Below are 238 nucleotides of genomic sequence, written 5' to 3' on the forward strand. Positions count from 1 at the left end.
CCCTCATCCAGGTCATTTATAAAAATGACAAACAGCAGTGGCCCCAAAACAGATCCTTGAGGTACACCACTAGTAACTGAACTCCAGGATGAACATTTCCCATCAACCACCACCCTCTGTCTTCTTACAGCTAGCCAATTTCTGATCCAAACCGCTAAATCACCCTCAATCCCATGCCTCCGTATTTTCTGCAATAGCCTACCATGGGGAACCTTATCAAACGCTTTACTGAAATCCA

General features: G+C 45.0%; 1 protein-coding gene across 1 annotated transcript in view; it reads left to right on the top strand.

Annotated features, from left to right (window-relative positions):
- LOC109913433 (contactin-associated protein-like 2) overlaps positions 1-238 on the top strand; it is a 1,704,267-nt gene that overhangs the window by 1,237,296 nt on the left and 466,733 nt on the right. The gene's annotated exons all lie outside the window — the stretch shown is intronic.

This window comes from Rhincodon typus, chromosome 2 (genome assembly GCF_021869965.1).
Source record: "Rhincodon typus isolate 14 chromosome 2, sRhiTyp1.1, whole genome shotgun sequence".
In the NCBI taxonomy this organism is placed as follows: Eukaryota; Metazoa; Chordata; class Chondrichthyes; order Orectolobiformes; family Rhincodontidae; genus Rhincodon; species Rhincodon typus.